This window comes from Triticum dicoccoides, chromosome 2B, assembly GCF_002162155.2.
Source record: "Triticum dicoccoides isolate Atlit2015 ecotype Zavitan chromosome 2B, WEW_v2.0, whole genome shotgun sequence".
NCBI lineage: Eukaryota > Viridiplantae > Streptophyta > Magnoliopsida > Poales > Poaceae > Triticum > Triticum dicoccoides.
In genome coordinates, this window is record NC_041383.1 from 367,650,600 (window position 1) to 367,672,832 (window position 22,233).

Consider the following 22,233-nt stretch of genomic DNA (forward strand, 5'->3'; position numbering starts at 1 on the left):
AGATACTCGGTCGGTGCAAAAGGTGCACTTCCCAAGGTTACCAAACAAACGTGCATCACGTAGAGCAATAAAAACAGCACGTAAATGTTCCAAATGTTCTTCCAAAGATCTGCTATAAATCAGTATGTCATCAAAGTAAACTACCACAAATCGTCCAATGAAAGCACGTAAAACTTCGTTCATTAATCTCATGAAAGTACTAGGTGCATTAGTTAACCCAAAAGGCATGACTAACCACTCATATAATCCAAACTTAGTTTTAAATGCTGTTTTCCATTCATCTCCCAATTTCATACGAATTTGGTGGTAGCCACTACGCAAATCAACTTTGGAGAATATTGTAGAACCACTCAATTCATCAAGCATATCATCTAGCCTAGGAATAGGATGACGATAACGAATAGTAATATTATTAATGCCTCTACAATCAACACACATACGTGATGTACCATCCTTTTTCGGCACTAGAATAATAGGAACAGCACAAGGACTAAGGGATTCGTGTATATAACCTTTGTCGAGAAGCTCTTGTACTTGGCGCATAATCTCCTTCGTCTCCTCTGGATTGGTACGGTATGGTGCACGGTTTGGCAGTGAAGCACCGGGAATTAAGTCGATCTGATGCTCAATCCCTCGAATAGGCGGTAATCCCGGTGGCACGTCTTGTGGAAAAACGTCAGCGAACTCCTGCAAAATGTTAGTGACAGCAGGAGGCAAAGAGGAAGGCACGTCCTCGAATGAAAATAATGCCTCTTTGCACACAAAAGCATAGCAAACAGATTTGCTGAAATCTAGCTCATCAATATCAGATTTGGTGGCAAATAAACATGCACTTTTCAATTTAATTTCAGAAGCAACACTAGATGGTTTATTATTAGGCTTCATTTGTTGCTCAAATTCTTTTGCCACAATCTGATTTTCACTCTTATTCTTCTCCTGTTGTGCTTTATTAGCTTTATTAATATCATCTTTCAAAATGGAATCAGGAGTCATAGGAAGCAAAGTAATATTTTTATCCTTATGAACAAGAGTATAGTGATTGTTTCTACCATGGTGTACAGAATTTTTATCAAATTGCCATGGTCTACCAAGTAATAAGGAACATGCTTGCATAGGTACCACATCACAATCAACATAATCAGCATATGTAGAGATACTAAAATGCACACGAACAGTACGTGTTACCTTAACCTTGCCGCTGTTGTTGAACCATTGGATGTAGTAAGGATGTGGATGTGGTCTTGTGGTGAGAGAAAGCTTCTCCACCATCTCCATGCTAGCCAAGTTGTTGCAGCTCCCTCCGTCTATGATGACGCGCACAGAACGTTCCTTCACAACTCCCTTGGTATGGAACAAATTGTGCCTCTGATTTTGCTTAGCTTGTGTGACCTGCACACTCAAAACACGTTGAGCAACTAAACATTCATACCTGTCAGCGTCTTCAGGAGCCATGTATTGCGTCTCATGATCAGAATCATCTCCACCATGTTCTTCACGTGTAATAAGAGCCAAAGTCTCCTCATCATAGTCACTAGCGGACTCATATCCACCATCCGTGGTAGCAATCATCACACGCGGAGATTTGCATTCTCTCGCATAATGACCTCCTCCCTTACAACGACGACAAATAATATCACTTGTGTGCCCTGTTGATGCCATGGAAGAAGAAGAACGCAGTGCAGGCCCCGCAGGTGCGCTCTTGGCAGATAATGGTGGTTGTGCCTGTTTTCTTGTATCACGGCTGGAGGTGGCACCGGATGGAGGTTGATGAGGACATCAATACAATTGTTACACCCACAGCCCCTGCTGCTATACATACTGGACCAATTACTAGAGCTCGTGCACGCCAACTAAATTACCAGGTACTTTCGTTTCTTGGTAATGATTCTAATGTTCATGAGAATATGATGCTGCCTAAATTGGATACATTTGTTTTGCTTACAAATGAAGGGCCTAGCTTGGAGAAGGATGAACATTGGAGCAAGAACAAGCATGGAGATGATGGCATGCGCAAGGGGAACAAGAACGGAGTTACAAGTGATGATTTCAGGACTTTGAAGCCACCATAATGGGTGCATGAAGCCTTGGACGAAATATACAAGATGCCACTTCATAAATTTCGTCCCGAGGCTATTTTAGGTGCTGCGTCACCTTATTATTGGGCCAGGCCCATGTAATTTCGAAATACATAAGTATAGGCTATTTTTAGAGTCCGTATGTGTGGGAAAACAAGAGATAGGGTTGATTTCGGGCTCCTCCACCAAGGGCCACGAAATTCCCCCCTCTTCCTCCATATATACAGCCCTTAGGGCATCGTTTAGACTTTGGGTTTTGTTTAGATTAAAAGTTCGCCATAGCTGCAACTTCGCGTACTTCGTTTGTGTTCAACGACCAGACAAAGGCGTCACAGAACCCCACCTTGATCAATAAAGCTTTCATCTTATATTCGCAATATCCAGATTGCAATCTTAGTTTCTTGCTTGTTCTTCGTTTGCTCGCAGGAAACAGACCCTCGTGGTCAGGTTGATCGTGCTCCGGCGTGGTCAATAACCTCTCGGAGTTGGTTTAGCGATTGCTAAGGCGCGACGTCCTCGCACGTTCGTAGTCGGATCGTCAAAGTCGACTTCCACCAAAGCGAAATCCACCATCTCATCGAAAGACGGGACACCTTTGCCTCTATCAGAGGTGCTGGTGCAGTTGAAGTAGAAGATGCACGTGGTGTCCATGATGAAGGTCGGCCTGCAGAAAAGTTAGTTCGCGCCAATGCTTGTCGATCCTGCACTTCACGTTCAGCTTTACAAGCAAGATGGAATAAACGAGTGATATTAGTATACTCCTTATAGTCTAGAATGGTCTGAATCTCTCTATTTAATCCACCCAGAAAACGTGCAAGCATAGCTTCATTCTCCTCAACAATACCACATCGAATCATGCCAGTTTGTAATTCCTGATAATATTCTTCTACAGAATTTTTTCCTTGTCTTAAACGCTGCAATTTTTGAAGCAATTCACGTTGATAATATGGTGGAACCCAACGCGTACGCATAGCAGTTTTCAAAGCAGCCCAAGTAGTTGGAATAGGATATAATCTACAATGTTCAGACCACCATACACATGCAAAACTAGTGAAAGCACAAACAGCAGCAGCAACTCGTCTCTCCTCAGGATATTGTAAACATGTAAATCGTTGTTCAGTTTCTAACTCCCAAGTAAGATATATATCAGGAACATATCTACCCTCAAATGGTGGAATATTCAATTTCAGTTTAGGAATATGGATCGGTGGTGGTATATGGTTACGGATTCGGAGCGGTGGCGGATAAGCGGTGGTGGTAGATGGCAGGGGCGATGATGATGGTGCGGCGGCGGCGTGACAACTTATGACCAGAACTCGAAACTCTAAAAGACTAGACTCTAAGACCAGCAACTAGACACGACGATGCAACCGCAAATTCAACAAAGCAAAACCCTAAAAAGATTATGCAAAGGCTCAGATTGGTTCGGATATGATGAACTAACCCTAATTTTTTTTTTGTGGCTTTTTCGTGGACTATAGGTATGAAGAACAGACTCGATCTAAACTATGAAAAACTGTAAAATCTCACCGAGCAACCTGGAAATCTGATACCACTTGATAGAGGCGGAGGTGTCCCGTCTTTCGATGAGATGGTGGATTTCGCTTTGGTGGAAGTCGACTTTGACGATCCGACTACGAACGTGCGAGGACGTCGCGCCTTAGCAATCGCTAAACCAACTCCGAGAGGTTATTGACCACGCCGGAGCACGATCAACCTGACCACGAGGGTCTGTTTCCTGCGAGCAAACGAAGAACAAGCAAGAAACTAAGATTGCAATCTGGATATTGCGAATATAAGATGAAAGCTTTATTGATCAAGGTGGGGTTCTGTGACGCCTTTGTCTGGTCGTTGAACACAAACGAAGTACGCGAAGTTGCAGCTATGGCGAACTTTTAATCTAAACAAAACCCAAAGTCTAAACGATGCCCTAAGGGCTGTATATATGGAGGAAGAGGGGGGAATTTCGTGGCCCTTGGTGGAGGAGCCCGAAATCAACCCTATCTCTTGTTTTCCCACACATACGGACTCTAAAAATAGCCTATACTTATGTATTTCGAAATTACATGGGCCTGGCCCAATAATAAGGTGACGCAGCACCTAAAATAGCCTCGGGACGAAATTTATGAAGTGGCATCTTGTATATTTCGTCCAAGGCTTCATGCACCCATTATGGTGGCTTCAAAGTCCTGAAATCATCACTTGTAACTCCGTTCTTGTTCCCCTTGCGCATGCCATCATCTCCATGCTTGTTCTTGCTCCAATGTTCATCCTTCTCCAAGCTAGGCCCTTCATTTGTAAGCAAAACAAATGTATCCAATTTAGGCAGCATCATATTCTCATGAACATTAGAATCATTACCAAGAAACGAAAGTACCTGGTAATTTAGTTGGCGTGCACGAGCTCTAGTAATTGGTCCAGTATGTATAGCAGCAGGGGCTGTGGGTGTAACAATTGTATTGATGTCCTCATCACTAGCGGACTCATATCCACCATCCGCGGTAGCAATCATCACACGCGGAGATTTGCATTCCCTCGCATAATGACCTCCTCCCTTACAACGACGACAAATAATATCACTTGTGTGCCCTGTTGATGCCATGGAAGAAGAAGAACGCTGTGCAGGCCCCGCAGGTGCGCTCTTGGCAGATAATGGTGGTTGTTCCTGTTTTCTTGTATCACGGCTGTAGGAGGCACCTGATTGAGGTGCTGGTGCAGTTGAAGTAGAAGATGCACGCGGCATCCATGAGGAAGGTCGGCCTGCAGAAAAGTTAGTTCGCGCCAATGCTTGTCGATCCTGCACTTCACGTTCAGCTTTACAAGCAAGATGGAATAAACGAGTGATATTAGTATACTCCTTATAGTCTAGAATGGTCTGAATCTCTCTATTTAATCCACCCAGAAAACGTGCAAGCATAGCTTCATTCTCCTCAACAATACCACATCGAATCATGCCAGTTTGTAATTCCTGATAATATTCTTCTACAGAATTTTTTCCTTGTCTTAAACGCTGCAATTTTTGAAGCAATTCACGTTGATAATATGGTGGAACCCAACGCGTACGCATAGCAGTTTTCAAAGCAGCCCAAGTAGTTGGAATAGGATATAATCTACAATGTTCAGACCACCATACACATGCAAAACTAGTGAAAGCACAAACAACAGCAGCAACTCGTCTCTCCTCGGGATATTGTAAACATGTAAATCGTTGTTCAGTTTCTAACTCCCAAGTAAGATATATATCAGGAGCATATCTACCCTCAAATGGTGGAATATTCAATTTCAGTTTAGGAATATGGACATCATCGCGTACCTGAGGTGGTGGTGCAGGCCTACCATTACGAATATATACCTGAGGTCGACCTGCTGGTGGTGGTGCTGGTGGCTGCTCGTAGATCTGATTTTGATCAACCTCATCCTCATAATCGCCCGCATACTCATCATCCTCCTGGGTACCAGCAGGAGCAGTAGCAGGAGCCAAAGAAGCACCAACAACAGTAGCAGCGGCACCAGAATTTTGTCCTAGCTCAATAGGAACACGCTGTGCTCGTCCATACTGATTCGGAAGGGGGCGTAGTTGTTGTTGTTGCAGAGGTGCGACAGGTGCAGCCTGATGAGGACATCAATACAATTGTTACACCCACAGCCCCTGCTGCTATACATACTGGACCAATTACTAGAGCTCGTGCACGCCAACTAAATTACCAGGTACTTTCGTTTCTTGGTAATGATTCTAATGTTCATGAGAATATGATGCTGCCTAAATTGGATACATTTGTTTTGCTTACAAATGAAGGGCCTAGCTTGGAGAAGGATGAACATTGGAGCAAGAACAAGCATGGAGATGATGGCATGCGCAAGGGGAACAAGAACGGAGTTACAAGTGATGATTTCAGGACTTTGAAGCCACCATAATGGGTGCATGAAGCCTTGGACGAAATATACAAGATGCCACTTCACAAATTTCGTCCCGAGGCTATTTTAGGTGCTGCGTCACCTTATTATTGGGCCAGGCCCATGTAATTTCGAAATACATAAGTATAGGCTATTTTTAGAGTCCGTATGTGTGGGGAAACAAGAGATAGGGTTGATTTCGGACCCCTCCACCAAGGGCCACGAAATTCCCCCCTCTTCCTCCATATATACAGCCCTTAGGGCATCGTTTAGACTTTGGGTTTTGTTTAGATTAAAAGTTCGCCATAGCTGCAACTTCGCGTACTTCGTTTGTGTTCAACGACCAGACAAAGGCGTCACAGAACCCCACCTTGATCAATAAAGCTTTCATCTTATATTCGCAATATCCAGATTGCAATCTTAGTTTCTTGCTTGTTCTTCGTTTGCTCGCAGGAAACAGACCCTCGTGGTCAGGTTGATCGTGCTCCGGCGTGGTGAATAATCTCTCGGAGTTGGTTTAGCGATTGCTAAGGCGCGACGTCCTCACACGTTCGTAGTCGGATCGTCAAAGTCGACTTCCACCAAAGCGATATCCATCATCTCATCGAAAGACGAGACACCTTTGCCTCTATCAAGTGGTATCAGATTTCCAGGTTGCTCGGTTAGATTTTACAGTTTTTCGTAGTTTAGATCGAGTCTGTTCTTCATACCTACAGTCCACGAAAAAGCCACAAAAAAATTTTAGGGTTAGTTCATCATATCCAAACCAATCTGAGCCTTTGTGATGAGGACATCAATACAATTGTTACACCCACAGCCCCTGCTGCTATACATACTGGACCAATTACTAGAGCTCGTGCACGCCAACTAAATTACCAGGTACTTTCGTTTCTTGGTAATGATTTTAATGTTCATGAGAATATGATGCTGCCTAAATTGGATACATTTGTTTTGCTTACAAATGAAGGGCCTAGCTTGGAGAAGGATGAACATTGGAGCAAGAACAAGCATGGAGATGATGGCATGCGCAAGGGGAACAAGAACGGAGTTACAAGTGATGATTTCAGGACTTTGAAGCCACCATAATGGGTGCATGAAGCCTTGGACGAAATATACAAGATGCCACTTCATAAATTTCGTCCCGAGGCTATTTTAGGTGCTGCGTCACCTTATTATTGGGCCAGGCCCATGTAATTTCGAAATACAGAAGTATAGGCTATTTTTAGAGTCCGTATGTGTGGGGAAACAAGAGATAGGGTTGATTTCGGACCCCTCCACCAAGGGCCACGAAATTCCCCCCTCTTCCTCCATATATACAGCCCTTAGGGCATCGTTTAGACTTTGGGTTTTGTTTAGATTAAAAGTTCGCCATAGCTGCAACTTCGCGTACTTCGTTTGTGTTCAACGACCAGACAAAGGCGTCACAGAACCCCACCTTGATCAATAAAGCTTTCATCTTATATTCGCAATATCCAGATTGCAATCTTAGTTTCTTGCTTGTTCTTCGTTTGCTCGCAGGAAACAGACCCTCGTGGTCAGGTTGATCGTGCTCCGGCGTGGTCAATAACCTCTCGGAGTTGGTTTAGCGATTGCTAAGGCGCGACGTCCTCGCACGTTCGTAGTCGGATCGTCAAAGTCGACTTCCACCAAAGCGAAATCCACCATCTCATCGAAAGACGGGACACCTTTGCCTCTATCAGAGGTGCTGGTGCAGTTGAAGTAGAAGATGCACGTGGTGTCCATGATGAAGGTCGGCCTGCAGAAAAGTTAGTTCGCGCCAATGCTTGTCGATCCTGCACTTCACGTTCAGCTTTACAAGCAAGATGGAATAAACGAGTGATATTAGTATACTCCTTATAGTCTAGAATGGTCTGAATCTCTCTATTTAATCCACCCAGAAAACGTGCAAGCATAGCTTCATTCTCCTCAACAATACCACATCGAATCATGCCAGTTTGTAATTCCTGATAATATTCTTCTACAGAATTTTTTCCTTGTCTTAAACGCTGCAATTTTTGAAGCAATTCACGTTGATAATATGGTGGAACCCAACGCGTACGCATAGCAGTTTTCAAAGCAGCCCAAGTAGTTGGAATAGGATATAATCTACAATGTTCAGACCACCATACACATGCAAAACTAGTGAAAGCACAAACAGCAGCAGCAACTCGTCTCTCCTCAGGATATTGTAAACATGTAAATCGTTGTTCAGTTTCTAACTCCCAAGTAAGATATATATCAGGAACATATCTACCCTCAAATGGTGGAATATTCAATTTCAGTTTAGGAATATGGATCGGTGGTGGTATATGGTTACGGATTCGGAGCGGTGGCGGATAAGCGGTGGTGGTAGATGGCAGGGGCGATGATGATGGTGCGGCGGCGGCGTGACAACTTATGACCAGAACTCGAAACTCTAAAAGACTAGACTCTAAGACCAGCAACTAGACACGACGATGCAACCGCAAATTCAACAAAGCAAAACCCTAAAAAGATTATGCAAAGGCTCAGATTGGTTCGGATATGATGAACTAACCCTAATTTTTTTGTGTGGCTTTTTCGTGGACTGTAGGTATGAAGAACAGACTCGATCTAAACTACGAAAAACTGTAAAATCTCACCGAGCAACCTGGAAATCTGATACCACTTGATAGAGGCGGAGGTGTCCCGTCTTTCGATGAGATGATGGATATCGCTTTGGTGGAAGTCGACTTTGACGATCCGACTACGAACGTGCGAGGACGTCGCGCCTTAGCAATCGCTAAACCAACTCTGAGAGGTTATTGACCACGCCGGAGCACGATCAACCTGACCACGAGGGTCTGTTTCCTGCGAGCAAACGAAGAACAAGCAAGAAACTAAGATTGCAATCTGGATATTGCGAATATAAGATGAAAGCTTTATTGATCAAGGTGGGGTTCTATGACGCCTTTGTTTGGTCGTTGAACACAAACGAAGTACGCGAAGTTGCAGCTATGGCGAACTTTTAATCTAAACAAAACCCAAAGTCTAAACGATGCCCTAAGGGCTGTATATATGGAGGAAGAGGGGGGAATTTCGTGGCCCTTGGTGGAGGGGTCCGAAATCAACCCTATCTCTTGTTTCCCCACACATACGGACTCTAAAAATAGCCTATACTTATGTATTTCGAAATTACATGGGCCTGGCCCAATAATAAGGTGACGCGGCACCTAAAATAGCCTCGGGACGAAATTTATGAAGTGGCATCTTGTATATTTCGTCCAAGGCTTCATGCACCCATTATGGTGGCTTCAAAGTCCTGAAATCATCACTTGTAACTCCGTTCTTGTTTCCCTTCCGCATGCCATCATCTCCATGCTTGTTCTTGCTCCAATGTTCATCCTTCTCCAAGCTAGGCCCTTCATTTGTAAGCAAAACAAATGTATCCAATTTAGGCAGCATCATATTCTCATGAACATTAGAATCATTACCAAGAAACGAAAGTACCTGGTAATTTAGTTGGCGTGCACGAGCTCTAGTAATTGGTCCAGTATGTATAGCAGCAGGGGCTGTGGGTGTAACAATTGTATTGATGTCCTCATCAGGCCCCAACAACAACTACCGCACGGAGCTGATGGACTTTGACATTGCTCACATCGGCCTCCTGAACAACGCCATCCTCGGATACCCTGCACTGGCTCAGTTCATGGCAGCAACCCATCTGGCTTACAACCTCATGAAGATGCCCGGGAGCGGCGGCATCCTCACCGTAGTTGGAGATACCAAGGAGGCTCTGCTGGCGCTCAAGCTGGCCCTCAAGGCCGCCATAGCGGCACAGCCCGCCAGCGCGGACGCCTCCAAGGCCAAGGAAGCTGCACTGACCAAAAAGAACCAGCTGTTCACTCAGGATAAGGCGGAGACCAAGCAGGTGCTAGTTGAGGAGATAGGTCCTCAGGAGCCACCTTCACCATAGGTGCCGACCTCGACCCTGACCAAAAGAAGGCGTTGGTGAGGTTCTTGCGCTCGAACAAAGAGGTGTTCGCGTGGGAGCCCAAGCAGCTAGCGGGGGTCCGAAGGGAGGTGATTGAGCATCACCTGAATGTGTGCCCTAATGTATGCCCTATGAAGCAAAAAGCAAGGCGGCAGTCCACGGAGAAGCAAGCCTTCATCGTCCAAGAAACCCGCAAGCTGGAGGCAGCAGATGTTATTCGCGAGGTTCGCTACCCCGAATGGCTGGCAAACCCCGTTGTCGTGCCAAAAAAAGGGGGGAAAGGAGCGCATGTGTGTCAATTTTACCAACCTCAACAAGGCCTGCCCCCAAGATCCGTTCCCGCTTCCCCACATCGACCAGATTGTCGACTCCACAGCCGAGTGTGACCTGCAGTGTTTCCTGGATGCGTTTTCGGGTTATCACTAGATCAAGATGGCGGTGGAAGACGTGGAGAAGACAGCCTTCCTGACCCCATGTGGGGGTGTACTGCTACACTTGCATACCGTTCGGGTTGTGCAACATGGGCGCGACCTTCCAACGGCTGATGCACATTGCCTCGGGCCGGCAGCTCGGGAAAAATGCCGAGGCTTACGTCAATAACATTGTGGTGAAATCTCGGGAGGCAATGACATTGATCCAGGACTTGGAGGAGATCTTCGCGAGCCTTTGTCAGGTAGACCTGCGACTCAACCCGGAGAAGTGCGTGTTCGGCGTCCCTTCCGGCAAGCTGCAGGGATTCCTTGTGTCCCACATGGGGATCGAGGCCAACCCAGAGAAGGTCAAGGCAATCGAAGACATGAGTCCGCCGCAAAACCTTAGAGAAATGCAGAAGCTTGCCGCCCGCGTGACCGCGTTAGGATGCTTCATCTCCAAGCTGGGGAGCGCGCTCTACTGTTCTTCAAGCTAATGAAGAAGAAGGGCCCGTTTGAGTGGACACAGGAGGCCGACCAAGCGTTTCAAGACCTCAAAAAATATCTGGCCAGCCCTCCCGTGATGGTGGCGCCGCGCCCTCTCGAGACCCTGGTGCTCTACCTTGCCGCCACTCCCTACTCTGCCAGCGCGGCCCTGGTGGCAGTACGGGAGGAACGCCAGGCTAAGGCCGCGTCCCGCCCAGCCACGGCCTCAGCCGGGGCAACGCAAGACCAGGAGAGCCTCGCGAGGACCACGACAGCAGCAACAGGGGACCAAGCTCAGCAGGAAGATGCCCCAGGGCTGAGGAGGCCCCACTAAGCAACCAGGCGCTCGGGGCTCCATTGTCTCAGGAAGCGCCTCAACCTCTGAAAGATACATGACACGTCAGCTGATACATCTCCAACGTATCTATAATTTATGAAGCATTCATGCTATTTTATTATCTGTTTTGAATGATTTCGGGCTTTATTATACACTTTTATATTACATTTGGGACTAACCTATTAACTGGAGGCCCAGCCCATATTGCTGTTTTATTGCATGTTTCAGTATTTCGAAGAAAAGGAATATCAAACGGAGTCCAAACGGAATGAAACCTTCGGCAGCGTGATTTTTGGAACGAAGGTGACCCAGGAAACTTGGAGTGCAAGCCAGGGGAGCATCGAGGAAGCCATGAGATAGGGGGGCGCGCCCACCCCCCCGGGCGCGCCCTACCCTCTCGTGGGCCCCTTGAGGCTCCTCTGACCGACTTCTTTCGCCCATATAAGCCTACGTACCCTAAAAAAATTGAGACAGAAGATAGATCGGGAGTTCTGCCGTCGCAAGCCTCTGTAGCCACCAAAATACTCCCGGGAGCCCGTTCCGACACACTGCCAGAAGGGGAACCCATCACCGGTGGCCATCTTCATCATCCCGGCGCTCTCCGTGACGAGGAGGGAGTAGTTTACCCTCGGGGCTGAGGGTATGTACCAGTAGCTATGTGTTTGATCTCTCTCTCTCTCTCTCTTGTGTTCTCTCTATGGCACGATCTTGATGTATCACGAGCTTTGCTATTATAGTTGGATCTTATGATGTTTCTCCCCCTCTACTCTCTTGTGATGAATTGAGTTTTCCTCTTGAAGTTATCTTATCGAATTTAGTCTTTAAGGATTTGAGAACACTTGATGTATGTCTTGCCGTGCTTATCTGTGGTGACAATAGGATATCACGTGCCACTTGATGTATGTTTTGGTGATCAACTTGCGGGTTCCGCCCATGAACCTATGCATTGGGGTTGGCATACGTTTTCGTCTTGACTCTCCGGTAGAAACTTTGGGGCACTCTTTGAAGTACTTTGTGTTGGTTGAATAGATGAATCTGAGATTGTGTGATGCATATCGTATAATCATGCCCATGGATACTTGAGGTGACAATGGAGTATCTAGGTGACATTAGGGTTTTGGTTGATTTGTGTCTTAAGGTGTTATTCTAGTACGAACTCTTAATAGATTGATCCGAAAGAATAACTTTGAGGTGGTTTCGTACCCTACCATAATCTCTTCGTTTGTTCTCCGCTATTAGTGGCTTTGGAGTGACTCTTTGTTGCATGTTGAGGGATAGTTATATGATCCAATTATGTTATTATTCTTGAGAGAACTTGCACTAGTGAAAGTATGAACCCTATGCCTTGTTTCCTAGCATTGCAATACCATTTACGCTCACTTTTACCGTTAGTTACCTTGCTGTTTTTATATTTTCAGATTACAAATACCTATATCTACCATCCATATTGCACTTGTATCACCATCTCTTCGCCGAACTAGTGCACCTATACAATTTATCACTATATTGGGTGTGTTGGGGACACAAGAGACTGTTTGTTATTTGGTTGCAGGGTTGCTTGAGAGAGACCATCTTCATCCTACGCCTCCCACGGATTGATAAACCTTAGGTCATCCACTTGAGGGAAATTTGCTACTGTCCTACAAACCTGTGCACTTGCAGGCCCAACAACGTCTACAAGAAGAAGGTTGAGTAGTAGACATCAAGCTCTTTTCCTGCGCCGTTGCTGGGGAGGTGAGTGCTTGAAGGTATATCTTTAGATCTTGCAATCAAATCTTTTTGTTTCTTGTTTTATCACTTGTTTAGTTTATAAAAGAAAACTAGAAAAAATGGAATTGAGTTTGTCTCATACGCTTCGTCTTTTTATTATCTTTCGTGAGTATGATGGAAAGGAAAATTGTGCTCAAGTGCTAGAAGAAGAATGCATTAAAATGCTTGGTACTAAATCTTTGAATGATGAGCATGATTGCAATGTTGTTAGTATGAATTCCTTGAATATCTATGATGCTAATGATATGCAAAGCCACAAGCTTGGGGACGCTATGTTTGATGAATATGATATTTTTTGTCCCCCAAGTTTTGATGAGAATGTTTATTATGATGAAAGCATGACTCCTATTTATGATGATTATATTGATGAAGGTGGGTTTGGAAGAGTGTCAACTTTAGGAAGTAGTGATCCCACTATTTTGGAGGATGTTGAATCTTATTGTGATGAATATGAAAGTGGATTTGGAAGAGTGTCAACTTTATTTAGTGAAGATTCCACTACCTTGGAAGAGGTTTCGATCGATTATGATGAGAACGAAGTTGCTAATTATGATGATTATTGTGATGAAACTTATGCTATAAAAACTAGTAATGATTATATTTATAAAACTTGTCATGATTATGATTACCCTTTTTCTGAACATTACTCTTTTAATGTGGAAACAATTTTTAGTGTTCAAGTCTCTTATGATACTCCCACTATTCCGAATGAGAAGAATTTTGCTTATGTGGAGAGTAGTAAATTTTTTATGCTTATAGATTATGAAAAGAATGCTTTAGGTGCTGGTTATATTGTTGAATTTATTCATGATGCAACTGAAAATCATTATGAGGGAGGAACATATGCTTGTAGGAATTGCAATAATGTCAAGTTTCCTCCCTATGTGCTTAAAGTTTTGAAGTTATGCTTGTTTTACCTTCCTATGCTAGTTGATTATTGTTCTCATAAGTTGTTTGCTCACAAAATCCCTATGAATAGGAAGTGGGTTAGACTTAAATGTGCTAGTCATATGCTTCATGATGCTCCCGTTATGTTTCAATTCTTATCTTTTATGTGAGCATCATTGTCATCATCATGCCTAGCTAGAAAGGCATTAAAGAAAAGTGCTTGTTGGGAGACAACCCAATATTTACCCTTACTGTTTTTGTGTGTTCACATGATTATGCTACTGTAGTAATCATGTTTTATAGCTTTTTTTCAATAAAGTGCCAAGTAAGACCTTTAGGATAGCTTACGGTGATAGTTGTGTTGATCCTGCTGAAAATCAGAAACTTTTGCACCCAGTAAATTAGTTTAGATAATTTACAGAAATGTGCTTCTAATCTGATTCTTTTTGCTCTAGATTGGTACCCCAATTTCTTAGGACTTCCTAATGTGGTAGGATATTTGGAGTTCCAGAAGTATACGTTTGATACAGATTACTACAGACTGTTCTGTTTTTGACAGATTCTGTTTTCTATGTGTTGTTTGCTTATTTTGATGAATCTATGAGTAGTATCGGAGGTTATGAACCATAGATAAGTTGGAATACAGTAGATATTACACCAATATGAATTTAGAATGAGTTCATTACAGTACCTAAGTGGTGGTTTATTTTCTTATACTAACGGAGCTTACGAGTTTTCTGTTGAGTTTTGTGTTGTGGAGTTTTCAAGTTTTGGGTAAAGACTCGATGGACTATGGAATAAGGAGTGGAAAGAGCCTAAGCTTGGGGATGCCCAAGGCACCCCAAGGTAATATTCAAGAATAGCCAAAAGCCTAAGCTTGGGGATGCCCCCGGAAGGCATCCCCTCTTTCGTCTTTGTTTATCGGTAACTTTACTTGGGGCTATATTTTTATTCACCACATGATATGTGTTTTGCTTGGAGCGTCATTTTCTTTTGCTAGTATTTGCTTGCTGTTATTTAGAACTAGTTGACCCGTTACGCCAAATGGCGCAGAGACCTACTGAAGACATGTTGTCGATGAAAAGAGTTTCATGCTGCAAGAACCTTCAACTAAATCATGGTATTTTGTAAACATGTTTATTGTGTTGTTAAATAATAGTATGGGAAAAGGGAAATTTTGCATAATATGAATATGTTTAATTTGAAAAAATAGCTACTATGATGAGAGAGTAAAGTTGGCATGGTTGTATTTTTTAGCAAGTTTGAAAACATGGTTATCATGATGAAAAATCTGGCCATGCATATATTTCTTGGAAAAAAGAGGGGGAAAGATAACCCTAGTTGACCCGTTCCGCCAAATGGTGCAGAGACCCGCTAAAGCCATGTTGTCGATGAAAATAGTTTTATTTTGCAAGGACATATTCGATATTGGTAGTAGAAAGGCCATGTGTTAATCATATTATATTGAAAACATGTTTATTCCATGTGCGCGATGAAAAGATATTCAAGGTTTAGTTGTGGGCAAGCACATATGGCAACAAATTTAATCTCCTTTAGTCTGGATAAACGGTAGCTTGCCGTTGCGCCAAATGGCGCAGAGGCACGCTAAATCCATGTTTGCGATGAAAAAAATATCCATGGTTGAATCCCTTTTAATATGAAACATGATGGGTTGGTGTCTATAATTAGATAAATATACACATTTTATTTTGGTAGCAGTCCAATTAAAAACAAAATAGAGTTTTTGGGTTGGCCACTTGGAGTAGAATCGTTGGGTCAAATAGCGCAGAGTCCCATTTAAAACTATGGGCGCATTGAAAATACTTGATTTTTTTTTGTAATTTTAGGTGTGAGTAACCACTTGATACCAACGCAAATCATTTCAACCGAAACTTAATAATGATTTCTCTTTACAAATATTTACGTACTTGAGCATGCACAATTTGTAATCAATTACATTTTTAAACATGAGATTGAAGTAGCTAACATTTTGCATTTAAGATAGCATATGATGAGATAGGAATAAAAGTTTGGTTCTTCCTGAGACTCACCAAACTTCAATACACACATACACTAATACACAGACCCAACAAAATCAGATCAGTGGTTTCAAATAGTTGAGCCTGCTATTAGAAAGTCCAAGGAGTTATGAACTTGTGCACTAAAAAAAGTAAACATATTTGACAATAAAATGTACTTAATACATGATAAACATTGTGTACAAGAGAATGGTCAATTACATCATATAATTTGGTTCTATACAAAATGAAATTTCCTCTTTTGTGTACATCCTAAAGACCACCCCCTTGTGATGAACGCTTTGTTCTTCGAGTCAAATGGCACAGCTCCTGTCCTTTGTGGCAAAATAAAGGAGTCTGCAATACCCATCAATGTCCAGAGCAAAAAGATTATGTAATGCATCGCAACTGATTGATTGTTTCATCTCTGCAACTATAAATCGTGTCTTCAAAAGGTTGCAGAAGCTCTAAACTTCTCCGGAATAGCTGCAACAGAAAAGAATAAGCTATACCATACTCAAATTGACCACTGCAACAAAGATCGTTATAAACAAAAACTTCAAAGGCCATACAAGGTAATGTGTTGATAGGATTTAGAAAACAATTGCTGGAAAACGAATATATTTCTCAACACGAAACAAACTAAGAAAAACATTTCAACACTAAAATAAAACTGCATCAAGCACAATGGTTCCACTACACTATGTCGACGCCTAATTGCTAATTTACATTTTACGATTGATGGAACAAACAACATATAAAGAATCACGTTTGAAGTATATCAAAAGCTTGTAGCTTGGAAAGCGAAAACAAGACAAGACACATGAGACTTGTAGGACATATATTTCTCAAAGAACACAACCGAACCTTAGTGTGCAAAGATCATAGTGCTCGACCACCAATCCTTGAACTGGTTAAAGTACAAACAAAATTAATCCTGTCGTAGAATAAAACCATTATGACCTACTAAATCCAACCTGACAAAATGATCCACAGAACATTTGATGTGTTGTTAATTGCTAGTTGTTATTTTTTTTTGGAAAAAAACCATGGCGCAACATATCTTGTATTGCTGTTTACAGAACAAAGGAAATTCAAGCAATATTTTAACATTAAATTTATCTTCCATCCTATGATAGCCTCATACAGCGCCACATCTTTAAGCTTGAGCTTTTGAAAAATACCATACAAATATGTTAGATGGGTGCAAACGCTTCTATTCTCGTTATTAATTTGTTGCAATGCAAATTTGTAAGATATACATACAATTCCAGCTAGAAATACACTAACAAATTGCCATCAAAATCATCATAGGAAACTAAGAACGGGTTCCACCTTTTTCTTGAAAGAAAATAAAGAAAGAAAGAACATACCAGAATTTTAATATGAGTAGCAAAGAGGTGGAGAACCATAATCCTTCTTCGGGCAGAGAAAACAGTGGACGGCTTGGTGCCTGCTGAGGAACGTGTGACATTATTGGATTAACCTCTTGGCAGATGAGCATGCATGAAGAACATCAATACAAAAAGTGATATAAAATATTAAGAAGTTTTAGGTTCATTTATGTTATTTGAAGCCAAAATGTCCTAGCCAAAGAGAGTTGTACCGGCAGAACAAACATTCCAGGTTTCTTTTGGAAGCCACAAGAACAAACTGCCAAACACACTACTGGTATTCATATAGTCGATATTGCTACAACAGAATGTGCGAAAATTCTTAATGTTCTTTCTCTTGATGAAAAACAGGATGTTTGCATTATGGAGGATTAAACGATGGCAAATTAGATGTAGCCAAATTGAGCATAGAGATTCATGCATCAGAGGATAGTGGGTTTCAGAGATGTTGTCTGGTTTCCAGACCTGCAGGCAGCCGACAGCGTCTCCGGTTGTACTGTTTGGTGAATCCGGACACTGGGCAGGCTGTTGATGGACATACTCGGCCTTTCCAATGGTGCCCTCGATCTTGAAGAGTCCAGTGCATTCACCTGGCCATCAATATTTTGCATCAAATATCATAGAATCCTATAAATAAATATATCAGGAATTCTTCTAATACTATAGTAACATCCGGCATCTTACCTCCCTCTCTCTTTCTCCCTCCTCTCCTTCCTTCTCTCTCTGTCCCTCATCTCTCTCTCCTGCAGGGACCGGGCCATGGCGCTGGATCAAATCGAACACCCCAGTCGTTGCCTCTTGCCTGCAGGTCGCCGCCGCTGCCGGAGATGCCCGCCATCACGCCCGCATCCGCATGCCTCGGTTTGTACATGAAAACATATGAAACATTAAAAAGCAGAGAAGCAAGATCTGTTGTGTTCCCATCAACCATTGAAAGATTTAATTAGGAATGAATTAGTTGTGCACACAGTAAAGAGTCAAAGCTTAAAAACAATCAAAACATATTTAGTCAAATCAGCAGTAATCTAAAATTACAACTACCATGATATTTTTAGAAACCAATCTTGCAAGCGAAGTAGGATAATTGCCACAATCTTCTAGGAATTCATGGCCCCACCTAGCTAGTATCAACAAGTGCCAAAAGTTGGTGATCCCATGAATGTATTAAGTGATTGTCTTAAAGTTTGTACCAAACCTCACACAATATCCCTGCAAAAATTGGACAAACTGAAACTACTAATACTTTGAACTTGCACAAAACAGAAAGGTACCATTTTTATTCAAGCTACATTTACATGTTGCTTTTTAGTTACAGAAAGTTGGGAGACACATAATCAAAGCAAGCCCGCAGATAGTGATAGATGAGGCAGAACAACTACTATAGTGAAAGTATCCAAGCAATCAACCAATGATAGAAATACCATGCAAATCTTATCCAAAAACACAAACAATAAAAGTTATTAGCACTCTGCCGCAAAAATCAAATAGGGGAGGTATTGACCTGAGGTTCGCATTATCAATTTGTGTGTTGATGCCATGGACGATCGAAGATCGGCTACGAAGCTGAGGCACAATCAATGGTACCTATGACATCCAGGAATTAAAATCATTAGTTTTCCAAAAATTAAGTATGGAGGCGGGGAGGATAGGAGCACACTGCCACAGATAACCACATAATCGTCCTGCAAATGCTTGTCGTCGGCATAAGAATATACTGCCACCAAAAGTCCCAAAGCCAACCATTCCAAGACCAACCTCAACATCTGCAGAGCGGTCAAGTACAAAATAATTAGTTCTCTAGCACATATATCTTGAGCAGAACTCTTAATCTGAATCATTTGAGGCAATTATCATTCTATATAACCAGCCTAATTAATCCCCCATGCAAAAATAACTGTACTCTTAGCAACAAAAAAAGCGGATAATGGAATAGGAAAAACACTAAAATGTCTACTTCCAGATTCTTTTTTTTTGCGGGTTACTTTCAGATTCATGGGCGTGCAAGCACTATGGAGTAAAATTGAACAAACAAATCTAAAATACATGGGATGAGAAGGAGGAGGTGAAGGAGCAGGAAGATAGGGAGGAGCTCACATAGGGAGGTGCCACCAGGGGAGAGGGAGACGGCGGCGCTATCCCTGCAGTGACAGCACGCAGGTGGATCGGCCGCTTCTCGCTGATGGATGCAACCTCGTCCTCCCTGGCCTTGGCCGCCGCCGCACCAGCCCTCTCCGCGCCCGCCCCGGCCGCCTCCATAGCTGGGCCGAGCCGATCCGCCTCCTGGCTCGCATCCGCTACTTCCCTCCTCCAGCTGAAGACGCGCTGGTTGACCTCCTCCTCTGTACCTATCTCGCACCGAGGTCACTCCTCCTCCCGTGGCTTCCTCGCAACCTGGGGCAGATGAGAACCTCACGAGGTGGTGGATCTCATCGAAACGGACGGCGGAGCCCCTAGGTTGCGACTGTGGTGAGGGGAGGAGGGGGGAGAAGGGAGAAAGAAGGAGAGGAGTTGCGGCTGTGTTGATTGGGATAATGGGCTAGGGTTTCCCACCAATGGCGGCTGGCTAGGGAGAGAGATCGAGGAGGGAGGGAGTGGTGCGGGCGAGGGGATTGGGCGTGGGGCAGGGAGGGAGTGGTGCGGGCGGGGGGATTGGGCGATGCCTGCCCCACACTCCCGCAGATGGCACGGCGCGCACGCGGCGGGCGGGGAGGGGATGATTCTGCACCTCGAATCAGTTCGCCCAGCCAACACGGGCGCTGCAAGAGCCCACCGGTCATTGGCTATGCAAAGTCATCGTGCAGTAAAAACGAGCAGTGAAACAGCCAGGGAACATCCAACACCTGAAACGAAGTCAAAGATCGGACTTCCGAAGATCGAACGGCCAACGAAGCCTGCCATCGAGGGAGCTCCCTGGGAGCGAGTTGGCTAGTGTCTGTTTTGTTTTAAATAATGTTTTGCATCTATATTTTCAATAAAATTGTCAAGGATAGCCTTTACCATGCTTATTTTGCTAGTATACATGTTGCTGTTTGAAAACAGAAAGTTTACAGCTGTTGCAAAAATTCCCTAGAAAAGTCAAAGCATGGTATAATGTTGAAACTTTTTGCATAATGAGCTATGATAAATTTACTATAGTGGGAATTTTATTTCATAATTTTTGGAGTTATGGAAGTATGATGAATCTTGCATTCTTTACAGACTAAACTGTTTTGGCAGATTGCTGTTATGGTTGCATTGTTTGCATATGTTTGCTTGTTTAATGATTGTATTTGAGGATAGGAGTACTAAATATGCAGAGGCATTTAGTATGCAATGTTGAATAATAATTTTAGTAATTTGTTACAGTAGAAAATGATAAGGTTTTGCATCGGTTTATACTAACCTATCTCACGAGTTCTTGTTGAGTTTGGTGTGGATGAAGCTTTTGATAAAAAGAGAAACCAAGATATGAGAGGAATTAAGGAGACACAAAAGTTCAAGCTTGGGGATTCCCAAGGCACCCCAAGATAATATTTCAATAAGTCTCAAGCATCTAAGCTTGGGGATGCCCCAGTAGGCATCCCACCTTTCTTCTTCAACAACTATCGGTTAGTATCGGTTGAGCCTAAGTTTTTGCTTCTTCACATGAGTTGTGCTATCCTTGCAATGTCATTTTATTTTGTTTTGCTTGATGTTTGAATACAATACCAAGATCTGAAATTCTTAAATGAGAGAGAGTCTTTATATAATTACATAATTATTTAGCTACTCATTGATCTTCACTTATATCTTGTTGGACTAGTTTGTCATTTACTCGTGTGCTTCACTTATATCCTATGAGTAAATTGTTGAATGAGTTGATTGTCATAAATCTGAAATTATATATGTCTCATTTGCTTATCCCATGGGGAGTAATGAGTTCACATCTAAGAAGTAGTGGATGTAAATTTGTTGAAGGTTAGCAAGCATTGTATTGGTCATTTGAACAATTCATGAAAGAATATTGAAGGAAGAGAGATTTAACATATAAATACACTATCCTAGACATCTTTTATAATTGGGAGCACTCATTAAGTATAACATGCTAAAGAGTTGATGTTGGACAAGGAAGACAATGTAATGGGTTATGTTTTCTCACATCTCAGTTAAAGTATATTGTCATGGATCATTCAAACATGTTGAGCTTGCATTCCCCCCTCATGCTAGCCAAATTCCTTGCACCAAGTAGAGATACTACTTGTGCTTCCAAATATACTTAAACCCAGTTTTGCCATGAGAGTCCACCATACCTACCTATGGATTGAGTAAGATCCTTCAAGTAAGCTGTCATCGGTGCAAGCAATAAAAATTGCTCTCTAAATATGTATGATCTTTTGGTGTGAAGAAAATAACTTTATACGATCTTGTTATGGAAGCAATAAAAGCGACAGACTGCATAATAAAGGTCCATATACAAGTGGCAATATAAAGTGACATTCATTCGCATTAAGATTTTGTGCATCCAACCCTAAAAGCACATGACAACCTCTGCTTCCCTTTGCGAAGGGCCTATCTTTTACTTTATGTCTTTTACTTTATGCAAGAGTCAAGGTGATCTTCACATTTCCCTTTTTCATTTTATCCTTTGGCAAGCACCTCGTGTTGGAAAGATCCTGATATATATATCCAATTGGATGTAAGTTAGCATGAACTATTATTGTTGACATCACCCAAAGGTGAATACGTTGGGAGGCAACACTATAAGCCCCTATCTTTCTCAGTGTCCGATTAAAACTCCATAACCATTTGTATTGCGTGAGTGTTAGCAATTGTGGAAGACTATATGATAGTTGATAGAGGCGGGGGTGTCCCGATCTTTCGATGAGATGATAACTATCGATTTGGTGGAGACGACTTTGACGATTCGACTACAAACATGCACGACGTTGCGCCTTAGCAATCGCTAAACCAACTCTGAGAGGTTATTGACCACGCCAGAGCACAATCAACCTGACCACGAAGGTCTATTCCTGCAAGCAATCGAAGAACAA

The 22,233-nt window shown here is 42.8% G+C and overlaps 2 long non-coding RNA genes across 3 annotated transcripts; both read right to left on the reverse strand.

Moving 5' to 3' along the window:
* Positions 1-15,977: 15,977 nt before the first annotated feature.
* Positions 15,978-18,286, reverse strand: LOC119363717. Of its 2 annotated transcripts, XR_005174329.1 has the most exons (4): positions 17,690-18,286; positions 17,204-17,283; positions 16,698-16,767; positions 15,978-16,316 (listed from the first exon to the last, which is right to left on the reverse strand). It is a non-coding gene; the product is annotated as an uncharacterized LOC119363717 (long non-coding RNA). The 2 variants fall into 2 exon arrangements; XR_005174330.1 differs by lacking the exon at positions 16,698-16,767 and having other exon boundaries at positions 17,690-18,269.
* A 564-nt stretch (positions 18,287-18,850) lies between these two features.
* LOC119363716 lies at positions 18,851-19,436 on the reverse strand. The gene is made up of 3 exons (XR_005174328.1): positions 19,319-19,436; positions 18,980-18,987; positions 18,851-18,906 (listed from the first exon to the last, which is right to left on the reverse strand). It is a non-coding gene; the product is annotated as an uncharacterized LOC119363716 (long non-coding RNA).
* Positions 19,437-22,233: the final 2,797 nt, after the last annotated feature.